The sequence below is a fragment of the Gekko japonicus genome, unplaced genomic scaffold (genome assembly GCF_001447785.1).
Source record: "Gekko japonicus isolate JY-2015 unplaced genomic scaffold, Gekko_japonicus_V1.1 scaffold1966, whole genome shotgun sequence".
In the NCBI taxonomy this organism is placed as follows: Eukaryota; Metazoa; Chordata; class Lepidosauria; order Squamata; family Gekkonidae; genus Gekko; species Gekko japonicus.
In genome coordinates, this window is record NW_015164249.1 from 108,032 (window position 1) to 115,882 (window position 7,851).

The 7,851-nt window shown below is 48.2% G+C and overlaps 1 long non-coding RNA gene across 1 annotated transcript in view; it reads left to right on the forward strand.

The window, feature by feature from the left end:
* Positions 1-696: 696 nt before the first annotated feature.
* Positions 697-7,851, forward strand: part of LOC107108240 — a 29,267-nt gene continuing 22,112 nt past the window's right edge. Inside the window, exon 1 of the long non-coding RNA XR_001482429.1 lies at positions 697-735. This is a non-coding gene — a long non-coding RNA (uncharacterized LOC107108240). The remainder of the gene's footprint in view (positions 736-7,851) is intronic.

Genomic DNA, 7,851 nt, shown 5'->3' on the forward strand with positions numbered 1-7,851 from the left:
GCCAATCATGGGATGCTCTCAGGCTCTGATGCAGGAACAGGAGAGAGGGGGTTGGGGAGGGGATTTGTCACTCGGAAACAACTCCCCTGGGGACTCCTGATCCAGAATGACTACTTGGCCAAGGTGATTGACAACGCCAGGGCGCTTATGCGCACATTGCTACTTGATCAAAAAAAGGGGGGTGGAGGTGGACATGGAAAGGAGGGTTTCAGACTTCCCCAACGGCTTGACTTCATTGTTTGGGCCACTGGACGGAAGCAAGGGCTTTCCCGTGCCTCCCCAACGTCAGTAAGGGAGTCTCTCAGGCCAGCAGAGCAGGCTTGTATAGCATCAGGAAGCCCTCCCAAAGCCAATCAGATGGCACAGCGATTGGCAGAAAGTGGAAATGGTGAGCCATTCGGATGATCCCAGAGTCAACATCACTGTTGCACCCGCGTTGCTGATGCTGTCGCTGTCTTCCGTTCCTCCTCACTCCCTGGAAACCATGTAGGGTGATGCCAGAACAAAGTCATAGGATTCGAAGGCTCTGCTTTCAAACATCAGGGATATTTTTTTTGTCCTGATTTGGAGCAGTTCGGGTATCTACAGATCCCATGAGCTTCTGATCGCCCTACTCAAGAGGTTACGTTGAGACCAGTGGAGAGAAACGTGCAAAGGGGAACCCGTGCTGAACTATTCCTTTTTTTGTCCTCTTAGGTGGTGACGCCCTGCTCCCTGCCGGTCAACTATCCATTGGTAAGTGTGGTTCCAGAACAGTGCTGTCACTTAAGTGTCAGGATTTGCAATAAGACTAGACGCGAATACATGGTAGCACTCACTCAAAGGCAAACAAACGAACACTGAAACATCTGTAACCCCTCTTCAGAACTCAGCCTAGGACTTGTGGGTTTAGCCTTGGGTCCTACATTCATCGAATGATAGGATCATAGAGTTGGAAGGGAGCCCCCAGGGTCCTCTAGTCCAACCCCCGGCACAACACAGGACATTCATAAAGACCTCCCCCTCCCAATGCCGGAGCTCAGGCCCATGGCTGGCAGGTACTTTCTGAGACCCAAGCCTGTTAGCGTGCCCACTAGAAACCAGTGCTGACCTCTCCTAGGTGGTCTCCGTGTCAGAGAGAAGCGTGCCCCAGAGAACACTAAAAGGCACTTCCACACATGCTAAGTAATGCACCTTCAATCCACATTTTGCAACTGGATCTTACAGTGTGGAGTGGCAAAATCCACTTGCAAAGAATGACTAAAGTGCATCAGAAGCATTGTGCTTAGACATGCTCTTGATCACTTTGAGGGACCTCGAAACCAGTTTTGACGTAAAACCATTACTACGTCAAAAGGACAACAGAAGAAGGACACACCGCTGTGTGTTCAAGAAATGCCAGTTCTTCAGCATTTGTGTGCCCACTTTCCATTCTATCAACGAGGAAATTTAAGAGGGCCTCCTTGCTCATGTTGCCTGCTGGCCCTGGAAAACCCAAAGCCACCCTGGGCACACGGACATGTCCTTGAACATATGCCAACTGCATTTCCTTCTGCAATGCGTAATGACAATCTACCTCTGTGCAAGCTGGCATTAAAAAGCAGCAGGGCTTCTGAACGCAGGAGGCTTCACAGTAGCAGCACCTCTCTTCTTTAGAAAACATCGTATCTTGGTCCCCTGATATCACTTAGCGTGGGAAGGATCCTGCTTCATTGTAAAAGGCCACGCTTGGTGACTTTCCACCCACAGAAAGATCTTGTCTGGCTGATTTAAACAAGTTAGTTAAGTTCAGATGTATTTGCCTTAGCCAGAGGCCGTAACCAAAACAGCGTGAAATTTAAACAAAACCATAACAATAGCTAATGAGTCCCACAAAGCTTTATTACCAGCACTGCGAGCCCTGGTAAATTTACTCAGGGCTAATCCAACCAGCTGCGTTTCAATGAAATCCATTTGCTTTGTACTCAGAGCCAAGGCAAAACCAGCCCTTATTCGATGATCACCTCCGTTGTTGTGACCAGGTTAAAACTGCTGGTCCGTGAAGTGGGCCCAGAAGGCGGTGATCTTTAAACAATGCGGGTGAATTCTTTGTTCTGGACATTCAGTACTGCCCATATAGGTAATAGATGCTCAGCATAGAACACGTAAAAAATGGGAGGGGAAAAATCAGTACTGTAATGCAGCGGTTCCAAATCTGTTAGAATATGAGGACCGCTGTTAATTTCTGAAAAATTTGTGGGCCCCACCACCGATGTTCCCTCTAAGCTATGGAGCCCTGTGAGCAAAAATTCTACTTTGTGAGCTATTGGCATTACAGCTGTGAGCAGGAGATTTGGCTGCTGCATAAATTAGTTTGTTCTGGAGCCATCCTTCCTGAGCTAAGGCAAAAATGTGTGAGCCAGAGGCTAAAAAACTGTGCGCTAGCTCATACTAACTCAGCTTAAAGGGAACACTGCCCACCACATGATAGTAGTTGTACTATGAGTATCAGTGGACTGAGAAAAATACATGACAGAAAGGTCAAGATGACGGGTTACTTGACTAAATGAACGGAGAAGTGAGAGCTAGGTACCAGTATGAAAGGCAGTGATGTCCTTTTCTCTGGTGGGGTCTGGTGTGCTCACTACACATAAATAAGAACATAAGAGAAGCCATGCTGGATCAGGCCGGTGGCCCGTCCAGTCCAGCACGCCGAGCCTTCTCCAGCACCACAGCCCAAACAAGTCGATTTTGCTCCTGTCCATTTTGTTCCCTCTAAGCTGAGTTAGCGTGAGCCAGCGCACATTTTTTTAGCCTCCAGCTCACACATTTTTGCCTTAGCTCAGGAAGGAGGGCTCCAGAGCAAACTAATTTATGTAGCAGCCAAATCGCTCGCTCACAGCATTAATGCCAGCAGCTCACAAAGTAGAATTTCTGCTCACAAGACTCCACAGCTTAGAGGGAACACTGCTCCTGTCTTGCTTGCTCACGGTCCAACTTCCGCAGCCATAGGTTGCTACGGGGAACACAGTGGCACAGACCAATTTGCATTCGGTTGCTAGGCTGATGTCCCTTTCTTCTTCCATATCTGATTTATGTTCATCATTGCTGTGCGACCCAGCGTGATCCGACGTTTTGTTTCTGGACTGTGTTCGCCGTTTTGGTTGATCTGTGATAAGTAGGTGATAGAAGATAGGGGTGTGGATCCTGCCCCAGTCCTACTGAACTCCACTGGGTAAAGGTTGACGCCTTCCCCTAGCCTTAAGGAGCCTTCTTCTAAAATAGGTGCCTCTTCTGTTGGAGGGGGTCTCCTTAGCCTGGGGGTCGTCTCCTTGGAGGGTGATTGGATCCATCCCAGTATGACTGTTGTTTTTTGGGAGTTGCGACTTGGAACTGGTGTCTTTCCGGCGTGGTATATTTCAGTATCCTCCCACGAGATCTGTAGAATGCTGTATGTTAAATCTGAAATGAAAAAAAAGGATAAGTGCATTTATCAACACGTACTTAGTAATGTCTGGCAGAGAAGTGCCACTTGCCGTTGTATAAATTGGCCGTATATAGACTGAGCTGACCATGCTCATTTTCCAAAATAATGTAATCCATACTTCAGAAGCTGTGCGGTACCCTTAGGGCATTTGTTATAAAGAAAATCCTTTGTAGCTTATTCAGGCTTTTGGCTACTCGAGAACAGGCCAGCTGTTAACTGTCTAGGTCTTGTTTGGAGCACTTGGAGTTGTAAAATTCCCCTTGCCGGAAAAAGAGTGACTAATTACCAACTTTCCCAATAAACAGGGTGAGAAATGCTCTGTATTTGTTGTTCAGTCGCACAGTCGAGTCCAACTCTTCGCGACCCCATGGACCAGATCACGCCAGACCTTCCGGTCTTCTGCCGTCCTCTGAAGTTTGCTCAACTTCATGTTTGTTGCATCTATGACACTGTCTAACCATCTCATCCTTTGCCGTCCCCGTCTTCTTTGACCTTCAATCTTTCCCAGCATCAGGGTCTTCTCCAGTGAGGGCTCCCTTCTCATTGGGTGGCCAAAGTATTTGAACTTCAGTTTCAGTCTCTGGCCTTCCAGGGAACAGTCAGGGTTGATTTCTTTTAGGATTGACTGATTTGATCTTCTTGCAGTCCAAGGGACTCTCAAGAGTCTTCTCCAGCACCATGCTCGTATAGAGTTGTTCTTTTTGTTGTTTGCGTTCAGGTTTTGGGGGAGTGTATTAAAGCCAACGTGATTTGCCCAAAGGAGGAGTATTATTTTGTGACGGTTGGAGAGAATAGGATATGTAGTTAAAATTAACATTTGCCCTTGACTTCAGGAATACTATAAATTGAACACATTGCATTTTGCTAGGAATTAATCACAAGAGCACACAGCAGAAAAGGGAGAACAGTTTACTGTTTTGCAGTGCATTAGGCTGGGGAGAGCCCGGGCATCGGAGAGGGGCCGTGGCTCAGTGGCAGAGGATCTGCTTGGCATGCAGAAGGTCTCAGGTTCAATCCCTGGCATTTCTAGGTATAAAGATCAGGTAGCTGTTGATGTGCAAGACCTCTGCCAAAAGAGCAGGTGGCAGTCTGAGTAGACAATGGTGACCTTTACCGACCAAGGATCTGATTTACTATAAGGCCGTTTCAGGTGTGTAATCATTGTACCTGGCACGGCGTGTGCTTCTTCCCTGAAGAAGCAGAATTCTATTTCCCCCATTTACAAGAGCCTGTGCCACTTTTCATCTTGCAAATCTTGGCTGAACGGCTTTGCGTCGATTACGTGACGACCTTCCGTTATACCCAAAGGCCCGGTTTCTTATTAAGTGCAGACTTTTACTTTGGATGACACAGATCTGCTTGTCACATGTGATGGATGAAGCCTTCATAACAGGAGAGTCACAAAAAGTGCAGTTCCAGGGCATCCCTTGGCAACGTTTCATCTTTGCCAGATGCTGTTTTGGGGTTCCTGATGAAATTATTAACAGCCTCCAAGCTTTGGTAGGCAGATGTTGCAGCTGGGCACCGATGGTAAAAATGGAGCTTTTGGTCATGCCTATTAATTAAATGAAGACAGTCCCTTGGACTGCCAGGAGATCCAATCAGTCAATCCTAAAAGAAATCAACCCTGACTGTTCCCTGGAAGGCCAGATAATGAAACTGAAGCTCAAATACTTTGGCCACCCAATGAGAAGGGAGCACTCACTGGAGAAGACCCTGATGCTGGGAAAGACTGAAGGTCAAAGAAGACGGGGGCGGCAAAGGATGAAATGGTTAGACAGTGTCACAGATGCAACGAACATGAAATTGAGCCAACTTCAGAGGATGGCGGAAGACCGGAAGGCCTGGCGGGATCTGGTCCATGGGGTCGCGAAGAGTTGGACTCGACTGTGCGACCGAACAACAACATTAATCCACTTCTTATTTGCAAGGCTCCGTGGCCACGCTGCAGTCTTAAACCAGTAGAGGGAGCCCACAGCGGACCGTGAAATCACGAGAAATGCATCACAAGAAAATGCACAATTTATTGGAACGAAGTCTGAGTCCCATGGCAACTCCAACTTTGTTCTGCTGCTTCAGACCGACACGGTTACCCCACCTGAATCGACATAATTTATTGTGACAGAAACGAAGCAAATGGCTTGTCCCCGTGGGGAAGCAGGCTTGCTTCTGATGGAAGTCAGAACAGCGGTGTAATGTATTTCCCTAAAGAAATGGGATTCACATCCTGCTCTTCAGGGAGAGAAGTGGGGGGCTGATGCTCAGCCAAGAGCTCATTCATAAAACGGAAAACCGATGCATTCTGTAAGATTGAATTGTGTTTTAAGTGGTTAACTGTGTAATTTTATCGCACTTTGGGTGCCTAAATTGTTTTGATCGTGTTGTATTTTATTGCATGGTTGTGCCTGTGTAAGCCGCCCTGAGCCCGCGTGCGGGGAGGGCAGGGTGCAAATGTAATAAAATAAATAAATAAATAAATAAAAAGAAGGGAATGTTAGCCCTTGGAAGGTAGAAGGGTCTTTGGTGAGGAGCAGTGGTCTGATTTTTCCGTGGGGAGTGCCACACAGATCTGGCCTCATTCGGCATGAGAACAGAGCATCCGCCCCCTCCTGTCCAGTTAGTGGCCTGTGGGCAATTCAGAGTGAGAAAACCGAAGTGCAGGGGCGTTGTCGTTCTCCGCAGCTTGGAATGCTTTGCTGCTATCCCAAACCATTTTTTAAAAAGTCTCCCGGGGAGAAACCCAAATGCTTCAGCATCTTTTTTTTTTTAAAGTGTGTATGCACGTAGTTCAAGAGCAGGAAAATCAATGAACGAAGAAGAATCTCATAATAACATGGGCTTGAAGAGTTGGCGATGCTGACGGAGGGCGCCCAGAAAGGTGTCAGCGGCTGCCATGTCGGGGAGCTCTTCTGGACAACCTTTTTTTGCCTGTGCCAACAGAATTAAAATAGCAGCTTCCCCCTGCGGAATTGTGGGTGTGCAGAAAAACAAGAGACTGGGGGGGGGGAGGCAAGAGGGCTAGAGTCGTTGGCTAGGCACCCTTGAGGGGACTCTAGGACTCAGAGGTGTGGCCATTTCCTTGGGGGGCTGTCTCCTTGAACCTGGCCGGCAGTTGCATGGCCCAGGAGGCAATGATCGGCATCAGCCGTGCGCCCTGCCGTGCTGCCAGTCCCAGTGATGTGGCCAGCACCTCAAGGACTGGTTGCCTAGAGGAAGAAGAGGAGGAGGAGGAGGAGGAGGAGGTGCACGGAGCCGGCGTTTCCCTTTTAAGTGCAGGAGCCGGCGGAGATTGGGCTTGGGAGGAAACACGGGTTCCATGAACTTAAAGGCAGCCACCCCTCTCTCTCAAGAGAGAAGGGAGGGGGTGGCTGTGGGTGTTGGGGGATGGCCGGAGGCTAGAACCTCCCCCCCAAAAAAAAACCGGGGGACCCCTGGCAAACGGGGTGTGTGTGTGTGTGTGTTTGGCAACCCTACTGTGAAGGAGGTGTGAGAATGCCGTGCATCTAGGAATGTGCGAATGGGTTAGTTCCACCGTAATCTAATCCATAGATTACTTGCGCTGATACGACACCCTTCCTTCCTCTCATGGAAACCCTTTTTAATGGTATCAGGAAATTTAATGTGTGCTGTTGCTAGGTGAACTTTGCCTTTGTTTGCTTCAAGATAGCCGTGGCTATAAATGAGATAAAAATCTGGAAAATCTGGGTGGTTCCTGATTACGGACGGAGGGCTAGCAAACCCTCGCCTGATCCCCTTTTCTGCTTGTAGAATGCTTGCAGGGTTGTGTAGGGTGAGTTCTGAAGGGGGCTGATGGATTGAACGTTATTTCCCCCCAAAAAATTAATTTGGGACTCCTTCCCCCCAAATGAAAATGAGAGGCACCCGTTGCTCTTATGGTCAGAACCATATATGTATCTTTACATAATTAGCATGCAAGAGCAGACAAACAAATCCCTTGCAAAGGAAGAATAACAGTTCATACTCTCTGATATCTTTGTGCTGTGCTTTCTCCAGCAGTTGGGACTCAAGGATGGAATAGTTTTTTTCTGGGCAGTACTTAATGATTCAGGGATTCCCCCGCCCATGTCAATTATCATGCAGACACAGTATCAGGAAACACCCCCTCCACCCACCCAGCCTTTCCCCCTTAGCAGGGATTATTTCGTAGAAAAAGAGGCGCAGGAGCTCATTAGCATAACTTATTTGCATATGCCACACCCCCTGACATCACCGGATGTGTGTCAGAAGGCAACACCCACCGCTCAGGCTCCACTGGATTGTTTTGGATTGCTAGCTATTGGGCGGGGGGGGGAAACGTGCCGATCTGTCCTCGCAGAGGAGGGAGAGCTTGTACCTGAATAAAACTTGGTCTTAAAGGTGACACTGGACTGTGTTGGACCGGCGGG